Raw genomic sequence first — 15,991 nt, 5'->3', positions numbered from 1 at the left:
CTGTAGTGAGAAAGATGCTTGGGTCTTTTATCAACGAAGAAATAGCAGGGAATCGCGATAGAAATTGTCCCATTGGACAGGCACAGCATGGGTTCATGAAGGGCAGGTCATGCTTGACAAATCTTTTGGAATTCTATGAAGATATTTCGAGCAAGGTGGACAATGGTGACCAATGGATGCAGTGTAACTGGATTTCCAAAAGGCCTTCAACAAGGTGTTGTGTAAGAGGGTGTTTCATAATATTAGGGTGCATAGCGTTCGGGGTAGAGTATTTGCATGGATAGAAGATTGGTTGACTAACAGCAAGCAAAGTGTAGGGATAAACGTGTATAAACCTGGCTGGTAATCGGTGACAAGAAGTGTGCCTCAGGGATGAGTGTTGGTACTGCCATTATTTAGAATTGATGCATTTTATTTGGAGTTGGGGACCACATGGAGGGTGCCAAATTTGCATATGACACTGAGATGAGTAGCAGGGCAAAGTGTGCGGAGGACTGTGAAAGGAACACAGATACATTAAGTGAGTGGGCAATGGTCTGGCAAATGGAATAGAATGTTCATAAATGTAAAGTCATACATTTTGGTTGGAGTAACATTAAAAAAGCGACTATTACTTCAATTTTAAAAAGTTGCATCATTTTCTATGCAGAGGCAGCTGAGTAACCTTCTGTATGAAAGTTCGTCACCAGGTACAACAATCAATTCAGAAGGCAAATGGAAATTTGCCCTTCATTGCTGAAGGGATTGCATTTAAAAGCAGAGGTTATGTTCCAGCTCTGTTGGGTGCCGGTGAGGCCACACCTGGAGTACTGCATCTCCTTACTTAAGAAAGGATGTACTGGCGCGAGAGGGGATGCAGAGGAGGTTAACTAGGTTGATTCCGGAGTTGAGGGGGTTGGCTTAACAGAAACTGAGTAGATTGGGATTATATTGATTGGAATTCAGAAAAATGGAAACATATAAAATAATGAATGGAATGGATAAAATACAAGTGCAGAGGATGTTTCCATGACAGGAGAAATTAGGACAAGAGGGCATCACCTCAAAATTAGAGGCAGCAAGTTTAGGACACCATTGAGAAGGAACTTCTTGGCCTCGATGGAATTCATTGCCCATGGAAGTAGTTGATGCTAGTTTAATAAACGTTTTTAAAGCTAGGATAGATTTTTTCAAAGAAATAATTAATTAAGGAATACGGTGAGAACGTGGGTAAATGGTTCTGCGTCCACAAAATGATCACCCATGATCTTATTGAATGGCTGAGCATGCTCGAATGGCAGGAAAGCCTTCTCCTGTTCCTCGTTCTTTTGTTCTTACGTTATGTATTCCTCCCTCACTTGTGATTTGGAGGTGCTGGGATTGGATTAGGATGGACAAGATTAAAATTTACAGAACACCAGGTTATACCCCAACAGATTTATTTGGAAACATTAGCTCTGCTGCTGCTTCATCAGGTGGTTATGTGATTTTTAACTTTGTCCCTCACTCTTGCAACTGATAAACAGTGGCAAAAGCCACGAAGCACTGTGCAAGCTCCAGCCAAGAATGAGCCCCGGTGGTTGATGTCAGCAGCAGACCAACGGAAAGACCGGGGCGGAACTGGAGGACCTGGTGGCAAATGGGGTGAATGAGGGGCGGGAATAGACTATACCACGTGATCATCCTCGCCGTCGGTGCGGACTTCCTGTGACAATGTTCAGGAGCTGGACAGGATATTGGTTCAGCCACTTTTGGAATGTTGTGTGCAATTCTGGTCTCCCTCCTATCAGAACGAGGCACTGAAACATGAATGGTTTGAGAATAGATTTTCAAGGATGCTGCCAGGTTTGGAGGAATTGAGTTGCAGGGAGATGCATAATAGGCCGGGGCCATTTTCCCTGGAGTATCATAGACTGAGGTGAGATATTACAGAGCTTTATAAAGTTATGAGGGGCATGGATAGCATAAATAGACAAGGTATTTACTCTGGGTTGGTGGAGCCCAGAACTAGAGGATATAGGTTTAGGGTGAGAGGAGAAAATTCAAAAGGGGCCTGAAAGGCAAATAAAATAGTAACATTTAAAAGGCATTTGAATAGGTTGGGTTCAGAGGGATGTCGGATGAGTTGTGCTGGAAGAGCACAGCAGTTCAGGCAGCATCCAACGAGCAGCGAAATCGACGTTTTGGGCAAAAGCCCTTCATCAGGAATCAGGGCTTTTGCCCGAAACGTCGATTTCGTTGCTCGTTGGATGCTGCCTGAACTGCTGTGCTCTTCCAGCACCACTAATCCAGTATTTGGTTTCCAGCATCTGCAGTTATTGTTTTTACCTCAGAGGGATGTCTGCCAAGTGCTGGTAAACGGGAATAGATCAGGTTAGAATATCTGTTTGGCATAGATGGTTGGTCCAAAGAGCCTGTTTCGGTGCTGGATCATAAAAGTGAACACTGTTCTGATTCACCTCTGGGCTCCTTGGGGTCCACTTGTTTGTTATCTAGCTTCTGCAGTCTCTCATGAGTCTATTTTTGCCACGTTTAGTATTTTACTATTACGTTCACAGACCTTTTTGTAAATGTATTGCCCACTGCTGCCCGGCTCCTGACCGTACATGCTCCATTATCAGGTTTTTTTTCGGCAATATCTTTGACAGTCAAAAACTCTTTTTTCCAATAAGCGACTGGATTTTCCTTCCATTTCTGACAGTCAAATTCTGCACCATTTTCATTTCCTATAATTTATATTGCACTACATGAAACATCAAGTGTGTTTCTCCTTGCACAGATACCAGTGATCAACGCCAAAGCTCTGTTGCCTGTGGAGAGGGTGATGTTTGACTTTCTTGTACTGCTGCAGATTTTATGGTGAACCTGCTGCCACAATGTGGTTGGGTAAGAGACATTACAGATTATTCACTCAGTGATAGTGAAGAGTAGAAGATATCTGTACAAATCAACGTGTTTCTAATTTCACAAAAATATTATTGAGAACTTTTATCATAAGGCCACAGATGGTAACCAAAACCATTGCTAAATAACCAGTGTTTCAGGAATTACTTAAAGGAAGAAAGCAGATCTTAGAGGGTTAGGGTGGGAATTCCAGAACATGCTGCTTTCGACGCTATAGAAACAGCCACAAAAGTGAACTCATAAATGTACACATTGTTGGGTCTCTGAACTAAAATGAATTATTGAGGTATGAAAGGGTGTGTGGTGCAGGGAGGTAGGAAAGTTTACAGCCAGGAATTAAACAAAGGTGCGAAAGTAAATAGTTGTTGCTTATAAATGGGAGCCTTTTGATAGATCAGCAAATTTTGGTACAAGTGAACACTTGGGCAGTCAAGCTTACAATAATCCTGAGGTTATAGAGAGGTTAAATGTGGTGTCCTGGCCAGCAATGGGTTTAGATAATGAAATGTAGAGTTAACAAAAGGAATGAATGAGAGTTTCAGCAAATGAGTTGAGACTGTTGTGAGGTCAGGTGATATAACTGAAGTCCAAATCATGGTCTTGGAGTGGGACTGGACTGTCACCCTGACATCACCTCTGGGATTCAGCTGTTTGTCAGTTTGGTAATCAAGTCTGTAACAAGCTCAGGAGCTGAGTGGCCCTGGCAGAAACCAAACTGGGCGTTTATGCGCAGGTGCTTGACAGCAGTGTTGATGACACCTTCCATCACTTCACTGGTGAGACAGTGTGGACTGATGGAGGGAAATTGGCTGAGTTGGCTCTGCCCTGTATTTTTGTGTTGAACATCCCAGGGCAATGTTCCACAATGTTGTTAGCTGTCAGTGCTGGAGCAGTACTTGCCTTGGTGGGCAGCAAGTTCTGGAGCACAGCCATCTGTATTATTGCCAGAATATTGGCAGGGCCCATAGCCTTTACGCTACTTGCCCATTTCTTGATCTGCTTTGAAATGAGTTTTCAACCAATTCCATTCACATCTGTGATGTCAGGGACCAATTGAGAATGCTCATCTACTTGGCATTGTTGACTGCAGATTGCTGCAAATGCTTTCGTCTTATCTGCTGCATGGACGTGTGTAGCCCATCCATCAGTAAGGGTGGGGATATCTGTGATGCTTCCACCAGGGAGTTGTTTAATTGTCCATCAGCATTTACGACTAGGTGTGGCAGAACTGCAGAGCTCACATTTGATTCATTGATACTGGGATCACGTCGTTCTATTTGGTGTTGCTTGTGCTGTTTGATATGCAGGGATAGTAGCTTCGCCATGTTGGCACCTCATTTTTAGTTATGCCTGGTACTGCTCCAGGCTTGCCCTCCTGCATTTTCCATTGAACCAGGATTGATCCCTTGGTTTGATGTTAATGATTGAGTGAGGGATATATCAGACCATGAGATTTCGGATTGGGCTGGAGTACAGTTCTGTTGGTGTTGTTGGCCCACAGTGAGGAAAAAGTTGCAGGGTCAAGAGGGCTGATTTTTGTGGTTGTAATTTCCAGTGCATTGGTAGGTGTAATGTAGTCCATCCAGTTTCATTCCTTTGTTGAGACTCTGCTGTGATTAATACAATTAGTGATTTGGTGGGCCACTGTCAGGTTGGCAGATTTTTTTCCCTCAAGGACATTGTCATTGACAGAAAGAAAAATCCCCAATGGTTATGTGGCAACCTGTAGATTCTTCATTCCAGTTACCTTTTTTGTGACTTCGGATCCACCGTCTACAGAGGTGGGATTTCAATCCTAACTTCCAACAACAAGAGTGAGGAGTGCATGGATTGAGACAATTCAATCTGGTGCCGCTGCTGCTTCCCTCCATTCCACGAGCCCACTGAGCCAAACTGCCTCACATAGTGCTCCTCATTTTAGTCCTAAACTAACAGCGTTCTCCAGTGTCTTGTCAAGCCTTTATTGAGCTCATTTTTCCCCTTTATCCTAGTCTAGCTAAATCATACACATTCCAAATCTGTGTCTCCTCCTCCCGCGTGTCACACCTCCCTTATCAATTCACAGATACTCTTCCTTGTTCTGTCAGTCTGACTTTTTTGGTTATGTTCTTCTCACCTATTCTGCTAAAAACTAATATTTGATCACATTGTAGTTGGAGAATCCTGCTCCATCTCCCCTCTCCGTTTCCTTTCTGAGTTCCTTGCATTTGGTGTCCTTCCAAAATCTATTTTTGGTCCCTCCTGTTTCTCACCTACATACTGCGAGGAGGTGACATCGTCCAAAAGCGCAGTGTCAGGTTTCACATGTACACTGACAATCACCAGCTCTCCCTCCCCATTATCCCTCTCCATTGCTGCACTGTTACTCAGTTATCAAACTGCTTATCACTTCACTACTCGATTAGCTGCAATTTCCTCCAATGAAACATTGTAATGGTTAAAGCCTTTGCCTTCAGTTGCTATTACAAATTCATTTCCCTTACTGCTGAGCCCCTCCCTCTCACTGGGAACTGTCTGAGGCAGAACTACACCCTTTACGATTTTGCTGTCATATCTGACCCCAGGGTGACTTTCTGATCAGACATTTACACCATCACAAACACCAGGAATTCCAATCTCTAAAATGTTGCTTGCCTCCACGCACCCCAGCTCCATTGGTACTGAAACCCCTATGTGTTGCATTAAACTTGCCAAATCTGAAACAGAACCCTTGATTCCGCAACTGACCCAGAATCCGGTTCCCGACTTCCACATGATAGGAAACATCCTCTCCGTATTTACCCTCTCAAACTCCTTAAGTATTCTATATGTTTCAATGAGATCACCTTTCATTATTCCCAAATCCAGTGCGTAGATTGCCAACTTCTTCAGCCTTTGCTTAAAACATAATCCCGCCAAACCAGGGATCATGCCAGTGAACTTTCTTTAAAATGCCTCCAATAACGTAATATATTTCTTTATATAAAGTGACCAAAACTGCTCTCATTTCTCCAGATGTGGTATCACCAGCACATTGTAAGCTGCCTAATGTTAGATAATCCAAACTCCTATATTGCAAATCCCATGAAATAAGGAACAACATTCCATTCCCCTGACTGATGACCTGTTGTAACTGTGTGCTGGCTTTCTGTGTTTCCTGAACAATTGCCCCCAGGTCCTTTGTGGTGCATCTTTCTACAGTTTAAATAGTCCTCTGTTCTTTTATTATCTCCTTCAAAATGAACAACTTCACAATTTCCCACATTATACGCCATCTGCCAACTGGTTGCCCATTTCTCCTATCTATATATCTCTTTATAATTCTCTGAGAACATTACTGTATGCCTTTTCTCGGAGAACACCCCCCCCCCCCCCCCGCCCCCACCACCACCTCCTAGTTCACACACCCCATTCTTCTAAACATTCACTGGGATCACTGAGCAGTGGGAATCATGCAGAGTTGCTGTCTTTTTAGGGATCAACTTTGGAATGACTGGTAGGAGCTTGCTGCCCATTGGTCAGAACAGAGACAACTTGCCCATCAAGCTGCATGAGCCTTTCACACCCCATGTCTTATTGATGAGGCACAGCAGCAGCACTGAAGAAAAGAAAAGGAAGCAAGTCCTGCTCTCTACATCTCACTGACTCTTGGAACATGTTGTCCCACGTGTCAAAGATCTGCCCTGTTCATCACATGAAGGCGCAAAGTGGAAACTCATAGAAACCCACATAGATTTTCCCCTGAATTAACTGCTGACCTCCTGAGTGGTGTCCCATCCACCAACTTCAGCATTCCCTCTCACCACCCCCGAGGCACAGTGGCATCACTGTGTAAAAGGTAAGGTCAGCATTGTCCTCTCAGATCATAGGGCTGCTCTCTCATTAGGGAGAGATGGCTGATAGTGGTTTAACCTGAGGGGTTCCCCATTCCAGGCAACGGGAGAGGCTGAGAACGAGTATCCATCTCTTGAGGGTGGCTATTTTTGATGTGTATTAGCAACACACGTGACACATGAAAAACAAATGTACTAAAACCCTAATCATGCAACTGAAAGCCCCCTTTCCTTGAACCATCGTGGTAAATCCCCTGTGCCCCTTGTCAGGGACCCTGCCATCCTTCCCAATATGAGGGGAATTTCTGGTTTGCAGAAACCCAGCTGCTCTGTGTTCCTGTGGGTGACGTCATAGTAGAACAACAGTTGCACTGTCTGTAAGGATGGGAGTCACAGAAATCCCAATAATACTTAAGATGTAGTTAGGGATACAATTGCAATGCCAAGGCTGACAGGGCTGTGAGCTAAGTGCTGGAAAATGGGATTAGAATAGTTAGCTAATAGATTTATTTACAGCACAGACCTAATGGACCACAGAGCCTTTTTGTGTCCTCGAGGCATCTGAGACACCTAATATCCAAATATGACAAGCCATATTTGAAACAAGGTCAGAGAAGGTGATATTAGAATAGGTGATACATGATTGGTTAATGTTTATGGGAGGAAAATGAGCCAGAGAAATTTTGCAGGAAAGTTTGCAACTCAAGTTGCAGGAATCTGAAATAAAAATGGACTATCCTCAAGGCTGGAATTATAGAAAGGCACATAACAAAGAGATTTTTGAGGCTGGAGGATATTAGAGATAGAGATATTGTAGAATTTCTACCTTGTTTGTTTTGCAAAACACATTACCTCGCATTTATTCAGATTGGTCAGCATGGGTTTGTGAGTGGAAAACCGTGTTTCACAAATTGGATTGATTCTTTGAGGAAGTGACCAAGAGATAGATGAAGGCAGAGCAGTCAACGTTGTCTACATGGACTTCAGCAAAACATTTTACAAGTTTCCAAGGGATGTAGAAAATCTATTCAAGAGGAAGAAGAACACATACATCAGTTTGAGGATGCAAGCATCGTGAGATCTCTATAGGGTTATATGGGGACAACACGGTGGTGTAGCAGTTAGCACGGCTGCCATATAGCACCAGGGACCCGATTTCTATTCCAGTGCCGAACGAATGACTGGGTGGAGTTTGCACATTCTTCCCATGAATGTGCGGGGTTCCTCCAAGTGCTCCAGTTTCCACCCACCATCTGAAGATGTGCTGGTTAGGTTAATCAGCCATGCTAAATTACCCATCGAGCTCAGGGATGTGCAGGTTAAACATATTATGGAGAGTAATAGGCTGTGGAATGATGTTGGATTGGATGACCTTTCGAGGGTCAGCATAGAGTTGTTAGGCCAAACGGCCTGTTTCCACACTCTGCGGACTCGATGAAGGTAGTCAAGAAAGAACTCAGGAATGGACTTAGGATAGCTAGAAGAGGGCATGAAAAAGCTTTGTTGGGATGAAGTAAGGAAAATTGTTAAGCATACTCCACTTATGTGAGAAACAAGAGAATGGTCAGCGTGAGGGTAGGGCCGGTTAGGGATAGTAGAGGCAGATTGTGCCTGAAGGCACAGGAGGTAGGACAGGTTCTTACTGCATACTATGCTTCAATATTTACTACTGAGGGAGACCTTGTCATTTGTTAAGCCAGCGTGAAAAGGACTGATATATGTGAACAGATTGATGTTAAGAAGGAGGGTGTGCTGAGTATTTTCTAAAACATAAGGATAGATAAATCCATTGGACCAGATGGGATGTGCCCAGTGTTACTGCATGAACCATGATGATGAATTGCTGCGCCTTTGGTGATGATCTTTGCATCCTCACTGCCCATTACAGTCATACCAGATGATTGGAGAGTGAAAAATGTTTTTTCCTTGTTCAAGAATGGGAATAGGGATAATCCTGGGAATGACAGACCTCGCATTGCAAATTATTGGAGAGGACTCTGACAGACAGGATTCATGATTCCTTGGAAAACCATAGTTTGATTCGAGATAGTCAGCATGGCTTTGTTAGGGGCAGGTCGTGCCTCACAAATTTTATTGAATACTTTGAGAAAATGATAAATCAGGTTTATGGCTCATTCAGAAAGTACAGAGGCATGGGATACAGGGAAACCTGTCTGTCTGGATACAGAATTCCTGGCCCATAGAAGTTAGATGGGAAACATTCAGCATGGAGCTCGGTGACCAGTGGTGATCTGCAGGGATCCGTTCGAGGAACTCTGCTCTTTGTGATTTTTTTTATAAACGACTGGGATGTGCGTGTGGAAGAATGGGTTACTAACTTTGTCGATGACGTGGAGTTTGCTGGAGTGGTGGATAGTGTGGAGGTCTGTTGTTGGTTACAGCAGGATAGTGACAGGATGCGGAGCTGGGCTGAGACGTTGCAGATGAAGTTATATCTGGAAAATTATGAAATGATTCATTTTTGAAGTTCGAACTTGAATGCAGAACACAGGGTTAAAAGCAGAATACTTGGTCATGTTCTGGAACAGTGAGAACTTGGGTTTCACGTCCATCGATCCCAAAAAGTTGCCATTCAAGCTGATTGGGTTGTTACGAAGGAATATGTTATGTTGGCTTTCATTAGCAGGAGGATTGAGTTTTAAAGCCGTGGTGCAGGAGGGAGGGATTTCGGTACTTGGATAACTGGGGTTCTTTCTGGGGAAGGTGGGACCTCTATAAACAGGATGGTCTGCACCTGAACCTGAGGGGCACCAGTATCCTTGGGGGGAGGTTTGCTAGTGCTCTTGGGGGGGGTTTAAACTAACTCTGCAGGGGCATGGGAACCCAGACTGTAGCTTTAGGGTGCAGGACCTGGAGTGTAGGGAGGTTAGGAATATGGCATCAATCTTAAAGGAGGGTGCCTGTAAACAGAAGAGTGGCTTGAAGTGTGTGTACTTTAATGCCAGAAGTATACGAAATAAGGTAGGTGAACTCGCAGCGTGGGTTGGTACTTGGGACTTCGATGTTGTGGCTATTACGGAGACATGGCTAGATCAGGGACAGGATTGGCTGTTGCAGGTTCCAGGGTTTAAATGTTTTAGTAGGGTCAGAGGTGGGGGCAAAAGAAGGGGGGTGTGGCTTTGCTTGTCAAAGATAGTATTACAGCGGTGGAAAGGAAGATGGACGAAGATTTGCCATCTGAGGTAGTTTGGGTTGAGGTTAGGAATAGAAGAGGTGAGGTCACCCTGTTAGGAGTCTTTTACAGGCCTCCTAATAGTCCTAGAATCGTTGAAGAAAGGATTGCGAAGATGATTCAGGAGAAGAGTGACAGTAATAGGGTGATTTTTATGGGAGACTTTAACTTTCCTGATATTGATTGGGAAAGCTATAGCTCAAGTTCGTTAGATGGGTCAGTGTTTGTGCAATGTGTGCAGGAGAGTTTCCTGACACAATATGTAGATAAGCCAACAAGAGGTGAGGCCATACTGGATTTGGTTCTGGGTAACGAACCAGGCCAGGTATTAGAACTAGAGGGAGGTGAGCACTTTGGGGACAGTGACCACAATTCGGTGATTTTTACTCTAGTGATGGAGAGGGATAAGTGTGTACTACAGGGCAAGAGTTATAGCTGGGGGCAGGGAAATTATGATGCGTTGAGGCATGACTTAGGATGTGTGGATTGGAAAAGTAGATTCCAAGGCAAGAGCGTAATTGATATGTGGAACTTGTTCAAGGAGCAACTATTGAGTGTCCTTGATAAGTACGTACCTATCAGGCAGGGAGGAAAGGGTCGTGTGAGGGAGCCGTGGTTTAATAAGGAGTTGGAATCCCTGGTTAAATGGAAGAGGGCGGCCTTTGTAAAGATGAGGCGTGAAGGTTCAATAGGGGCAATTGAGAGTTATAAGGTAGCCCGGAAGGACCTGAAGAGAGAGCTAAGAGCAGCAAGGAGGGGACATGAAAGGTCCTTAGTTGGTAGGATTAGGGAAAACCCTAAGGCTTTCTATAGGTATGTTAGGAATAAAAGAATGACTAGGGTAGGAATAGGTCCAATCAAGGATAGTAATGGGAAGTTGCGTGTGGAGGCTGAAGAGATTGGGGAGGCGCTGAATGAATACTTTTCGTCAGTATTCACTCAGGAACAGGACATTGTTGTCGATATAAATACTGAGGCACGAATAAGTAGAATGGATGGCTTTGAGATATGTAGAGAAGAGGTGTTGGAAATTCTGGCAAGGGTGAAAATAGATAAGTCCCCTGGGCCTGATGGCATTTATCCTAGGATTCTCTGGGAAGCAAGGGAGGAGATTGCAGAGCCATTGGCCTTGATTTTTGTGTCCTCTTTGTCGACAGGAGTAGTGCCAGAGGACTGGAGGCTAGCAAACGTGGTTCCCTTGTTCAAGAAGGGGAGTAGGGATAATCCTAGTAACTATAGGCCAGTGAGTCTCACTTCTGTTGTGGGCAAAGTCTTAGAGAGAATTGTAAGGGATAGGATTTATGCACATCTGGATAAGAATGATGTGATCAAGGATAGTCAGCATGGTTTTGTGAAGGGCAGGTCGTGCCTCACAAACCTTATTGAATTCTTTGAGAAGGTGACTAAGGAGGTAGATGAGGGGAAAGCGGTAGATGTGGTATATATGGATTTTAGTAAGGCGTTTGATAAGGTCCCCCATGGTAGGCTACTGCAGAAAATACAGAGATATGGCATTGAGGGTGAGTTGGAGGTTTGGATTAGGAATTGGCTCTCTGGAAGAAGATAGAGGGTAGTAGTTGATGGCAAAGGTTCGTCTTGGAGTGCCGTCACTAGCGGTGTTCCGCAAGGATCTGTTTTGGGACCATTGCTATTTGTCATTTTTATAAATGACCTGGAGGAAGGGTTAGAAGGTTGGGTGAGCAAGTTTGCGGATGATACGAAAGTCGGAGGAGTTGTAGACAGTGAGGAAGGATGTGGCAGGTTACAGCGGGATATAGAGAAGCTGCAGAGCTGGGCAGAAAGGTTGCAAATGGAGTTCAATGTAGCTAAGTGTGAAGTGATTCACTTTGGTAAGAGTAATAAAAAGATGGATTACTGGGCTAATGGTAGACTACTTGGTAGTGTGGAAGAGCAGAGGGATCTTGGTGTCCATGTACACAGATCTCTGAAAGTTGCCACCCAGGTAAATAGTGCAGTGAAGAAGGCATATGGCGTACTGGCTTTTATTGGTAGAGGAATTGAGTTCCGGAGTCCTGAGGTTATGCTGCAGTTGTATAAGACTCTGGTGCGGCCGCATCTGGAATATTGTGTGCAGTTTTGGTCGCCATACTATAGGAAGGATGTGGAGGCACTGGAACGGGTGCAGAGGAAGTTTACCAGGATGTTGCCTGGTATGGTAGGAAAATCCTATGAGGAAAGGCTGAGGCACTTGGGGTAGTTTTCATTGGAGAAAAGAAGGTTTAGGGGTGATTTGATAGAGGTGTACAAGATGATTAGGGGGTTAGATCGGGTTGACAGTGAGAACCTTTTTCCACGGATGGAGTCAGCTATTACAAGGGGGCATAGCTTTAAATTAAGGGGGTGTAGATATAGGACTGATGTTAGGGGTAGGTTCTTCACTCAGCGAGTCGTAGGTTCATGGAATGCCCTGCCAGTAGCAGTAGTGGACTCTCCCTCTTTATGGGTATTTAAGCGGGCATTGGATAGGTATATGGAGGATAGTGGGTTAGTGTAGGTTAGGTGGGCTTTGATCGGCGCAACATCGAGGGCTGAAGGGCCTGTACTGCGCTGTATTCTTCTATGTTCTATGTTCTATGTTATGCTGCAGCTCTCTAGAGCCCTGGTTAGACCACACTTGGAATTTTGTGTTCAGTTCTGATCCCCTCATTCCAGCAAGCATGTGGAAGCTTTATAGAGAGTAAAGAGGAGATTTACCAGGATGCTGCCTGTATTGGAGGGTATGTATTATGAAGAAAGGTTGAGGGAGCTAAGGCTTTTCTCATTGGAGTGAAGAAAGGTGAGGGGCGACTTGGTAGAGTTGAACTAGCTGATGTGACGCATAAATAGAGTGAATAGTGAGAAACATCTTTATCCCATGGCAAAAACCGATATTCTGAGCCGGCATAATTTTAAGGTGATTGCCGGATGGTTAAGGGGAGATTTCAGAGATAGGTTCTTTACACACAGAGTAGTGGATAGGTGAAGTGCACAGCTAGTGGAGGTAGGAGAGTCAGATACATTAGGGACATTTCATAGACTCTTGGATCGACACATGGATGGCAGTAAAATGAAAGGTATGCAGGTTTGGTTGATCTTACAGTCCGATAAAAGGTTGGCATGGCATCATGGCCGAAGGGTCTTGTACTGTCCTGTGCTATGTTCTACGTTCCGTATGGTAAACTGGGTAATACGCTCAGACCAGTGTAAAAGGATATGGCATTCAACAGGAGCTAATGAAATGGTTACAAAATTGGCTTGATAATAGGTGACAGAGGGTGATTGGAGACATGAGTTTTTTCTGAGTGGAGGCATGTGAACAGCTGTGTAGCGGGCCCACTGTTGTTTGTCATTTGGATAAATGGTTTGGATGGAAATATTGGTTTCCTGGTAAGTAGGTTTTTTGGGTGATACTAAAATTGGTGGTAAAGTGGACAGTGAAGAAGGTTATCCATGATACAACAGGCTAAACAGTCCTGCTGGGATAGTGGGTTGATGAATAGCAGATGGAGATTAATTAGATAAATGTGAAGTGTTCCATTTTAGTGAAACAAACTAGGGTAGGACTTGTACAGTTAATGTTCGGGCCATGGGTGGTGTTGTCAATTAGTGACCCAGAACTGCAGGTACACAGTTCTTTGAAAGTGGTGTGACAGGTAGACAAGCTGGTGAAGCAGGCCTTTGGGATGTTTACATTCATTAGTCAGGACATTGAGAGTCGGAGTTGGTATGTCATGCTGTGGCTGTACAATACATTGGTGAGGCCAACATAAAAGCGTTGTTGATCATTTGGACGAACCCTTTAGGGAAGGACAACTGACATTCTAACTTGGTCCGGCCTTCATGTGAATCCAGACCCACATCAATAAGGCTAACTCTGTTCTGCCCTCTGGGCAATTAGCTGCGGGGCAAAGATTACTGGCCAGTCTGTGACAGTCACATTACGTAAATGAATAAAGAAAAATACATATGTCCCTCCCTACCTCTGCATATCCTTCCAGCTGCAGCAATCCGTACTGGCTTTTTACCACCGTTCAGGCCCTGACCACTTTGTCTGAAACACTGTCCCCACCGCCAGCACCTTCACCACTCCCTGTTCCTTTCGTGACATTAAACCCCGACAATGACTCCCCTTCCCACTGCCCTCTTCCTGCTAGCAGACCCTTTGAAATCCCTTTAAAACTTACTCCTCAAACACACTATCACTTCAAATTTTAAGTACTTTGTGGTGATCTTCTAAGCCACATAATCTCATATGATCGATTTTGACCTGATTGACGCACGAATGGGAATTTCTTGTTGAGGATTTTCTATTTCAATAGAATGTCATTTTGTTGAGTATTTTACACTATCCCTTCAAATGATTTCCCCTGTCCATTTACAGACACATATTTCAGTTTGTTTAGCCTGTTTACCTTGGTCAGTTCTTCTCTCAAACTCATGAAATTGTCTATTTTTGTTTCTAGTTGTAGCTTGGCCTTTCTGTGATTCACTTTACAACTTTATATTTATTTAAACTGCACATTATCGCAATTTCCAGGAGGATCTCTGAAGGTGACATTACTCATTCACTAGGTTGCATCACATGATCGCTCTGAGATAGTTATGTCCCTAGCCAGTTGCACAATGTTGTATTCAAAGAAAAACTGAAAAAAGAATAACCGAACTCCTCTTCCAATATCAATGTTGTCCGTGTGATTGTCCCAGATTATACAAATATTGAAGTTTTCCAAAATTATCACAATGCGTTTGTTAAAAAATTCGAATGAGTTCCTCTTTAATGCAGTAATGAGCAATGGAATACCGTTCAGTGGCTAAAACTGTTCTGCTGCTTGTATCCTTGGCAAGTAGTAGCTAGAAGTTTCATTCAGACTGACTATCTCATGATCTGAGGCCAAATGCTTTCTCTGTAATGCCTTTGTTATCCATTACTGTGAGCGTTACCCATTTTGCCTGAGTTTGCACAAGGTTGTGTACCATTGAATGTTTATGTCTCATCTTTTGTTCGCCCTGTAACCACGTCTCCCTGGTGCATAAATCTCTTTGATCTCTGTCACAAATCCTGTCCCTTCCTGTTCCTTTCCGCTTGTCTTCAGCCACATCCCCATGTTATTCCAATGTGTCAACTTTTCTCATTGGATTTGGAAACCGCCTTTCCCCTGAACCCTATCCCTCCATCCTCTCTCATTTTGAAGCCCAGTCGACTTGGTTGGCCAGGACACTGGTCCCAGCACCGTTCCAGTGGGACCATCCGAGTGGATTATTTTTAAAATCTGGTATGGGATGTGGGTGTCTCTGGCTGATCAGCACTTCCTGCCCAGCCCTCGCTACCCTTCAGCTGAGTAGCTTGTTCTGCCATTTCAGAGGGTAATTCAGAGGCAAACACTTTGCTGTGGGTATGTCGTGCAGACCACGTGAGAATGGGCAGATACCCTTCTCGAAATGACAAGCGTTTGGGTGTCACACATATTTATGGACTGATAATTATTATTTTTTTAAACATATTGATTTCAAATTCCACCATTTCTGATGATGGGATTCAAACCTGCCTTCCTTTGAAAATTAGCTGAGGTTTTGGATACATGCTCTAGCAATAATATCACTAGCTGATCACTTCGCCTGCTCTCGCATTGCTCATCCCTGAGCACTTACACCAGTGCTTCATGAAACTGGACCCGTTCTTCCCACACAATCGCTTGATCCTGAAATCTTCCAGCAATCTGGTGATATCACTCAGTATCTCTCCATGTGCTATCCCTCACTGTGTGGGTCTAATTACTGCCTCTGTCAGTGTCTCACGCTCTTGCAGCTACTCCAGATCCTGAGCCAACTGAATTCTCCACTCCAGAGAGACGAGGCTGCACAGGCCATGGATGGAGACTTGGATTTTCCAGATCTCTGTGGTACTCAGTGCCATTGTATATGTGTAACCCTCACTGAATCGGTCTAATTTCCCATTCTGTCTATTTCTCTGTCTCCTGCAGGTACTCAGGAATGGCCTGACTCAATAGACTTCCCAGCTGCTGGGTGTCTCTTCCATCACCATATTGTAGACGGTTGGTTAGCCAGAGAGAAAAAGGGCAGGGTGATCTGGAGCCTTCAATAA

The sequence above is a fragment of the Chiloscyllium punctatum genome, chromosome 24 (genome assembly GCF_047496795.1).
Source record: "Chiloscyllium punctatum isolate Juve2018m chromosome 24, sChiPun1.3, whole genome shotgun sequence".
NCBI lineage: Eukaryota > Metazoa > Chordata > Chondrichthyes > Orectolobiformes > Hemiscylliidae > Chiloscyllium > Chiloscyllium punctatum.
This window is presented reverse-complemented; position numbering follows the sequence as displayed.